At 41.6% G+C, this 1,651-nt stretch overlaps 1 non-coding gene across 1 annotated transcript; it reads right to left on the reverse strand.

Annotated features, from left to right (window-relative positions):
* Nucleotides 1-109, reverse strand: LOC148570871 (small nucleolar RNA R71). The gene has a single exon (XR_015908367.1). It is a non-coding gene; the product is annotated as a small nucleolar RNA R71 (small nucleolar RNA).
* Between the last annotated feature and the right edge of the window lie 1,542 nt (nt 110-1,651).

Genomic DNA, 1,651 nt, shown 5'->3' on the forward strand with positions numbered 1-1,651 from the left:
AAGCTTAGAGTGGATGTTCAAACCTTCAGACAGAAAGAAGATGAATCCCTCTATGAAGCTTGGGAAAGATACAAGCAGCTGACCAAAAAGTGTCCTTCTGACATGGTTTCAGAATGGACCATCCTGGATATATTCTATGATGGTTTATCTGAGCTATCAAAGATGTCATTGGATACTTCTGCAGGTGGATCCATTCACCTAAAGAAAATGCCTGCAGAAGCTCAAGAACTCATTAACATGGTTGCTAATAACCAGTTCATGTACACTTCTGAGAGGAATCTTGTGAGTAATAGGACGCCTATGAAGAAGGGAGTTCTTGAAATTGATACTCTGAATGCCATATTGGCTCAGAACAAAATATTGACTCAGCAAGTCAATATGATTTCTCAGAGTCTGAATGGAATGCAAGCTGCATCCAACAGTACTCAAGAGGCATCTTCTGAAGAAGAAGCTTATGATCCTGAAAACCCTGCAATAGCAGAGGTAAATTACTTAGGTGAACCTTATGGAAACACCTATAATCCATCATGGAGAAATCATCAAAATCTCTCATGGAAGGATCAACAAAAGCCTCAACAAGGCTTTAATAATGGTGGAAGATACAGGTTTACCAATAGTAAACCTTTTCCATCGTCCACTCAGCAACAGACAGAGAACTCTGAACAAAATACCTCTAATTTAGCAAACATAGTCTCTGATCTATCTAAGGCCACTGTAAGTTTCATGAATGAAACAAGGCCTTCCATTAGAAATTTGGAAGCACAAGTGGGCCAGCTGAGTAAAAGGATCACTGAAATCCCTCCTAGTACTCCCAAGCAATACAGAAGAGAATCCAAAAGGAGAGTGCAAGGCTATTGAATTAATTACCATGGCCGAACCCACAAGAGAGGAGAAGGACGTGAATCCCAAGGAGGAAGACCTCCTGGGACGTCCAGTGATCAATAAGGAGCTTCCCTCTGAGGAACCTAAGGAATCTGAGACTCATCTAGAGACCATAGAGATTCCATTGAACCTCCTTATGCCATTCATGAGCTCTGATGAGTATTCCTCTTCTAAAGAGAATGAGGATGTTACTGAAGAGCAAGCTGCCAAGTTCCTTGGTGCAATCATGAAGCTAAATGCCAAATTATTTGGTATTGAAACTTGGGAAGATGAACCTCCCTTGTTCACCAATGAACTAAGTGATCTGGATCAACTGACATTGCCTCAGAAGAGACAGGATCCTGGAAAGTTCATAATACCTTGTACCATAGGCACCATGATCTTTAAGGCTCTGTGTGACCTTGGTTCAGGAATAAACCTCATGCCCCTCTCTGTAATAGAGAAACTGGAAATCTATGGGGTGCAAGCTGCTAAAATCTCATTAGAGATGGCAGACAATTCAAGAAAACAAGCTTATGGACAAGTAGAGGACGTGTTAGTAAAGGTTGAAGGCCTTTACATCCTTGCTGATTTCGTAGTCCTAGATACTGGAAAGGAAGAGGATGAATCCATCATCCTAGGAAGACCTTTCCTAGCCACAGCAAGAGCTGTGATTGATGTGGACAGAGGAGAATTGATCCTTCAGATAAATGAGGACAACCTTGTGTTTACAACTCAAGGATCTCTCTATGCATCCATGGAGAGGAAGCATAGAAAGCTTCTCTCAAAG

The sequence above is a fragment of the Arachis ipaensis genome, chromosome B3 (assembly GCF_059453495.1).
Source record: "Arachis ipaensis isolate K30076 ecotype BB chromosome B3, ASM5945349v1, whole genome shotgun sequence".
Lineage (NCBI taxonomy): Eukaryota > Viridiplantae > Streptophyta > Magnoliopsida > Fabales > Fabaceae > Arachis > Arachis ipaensis.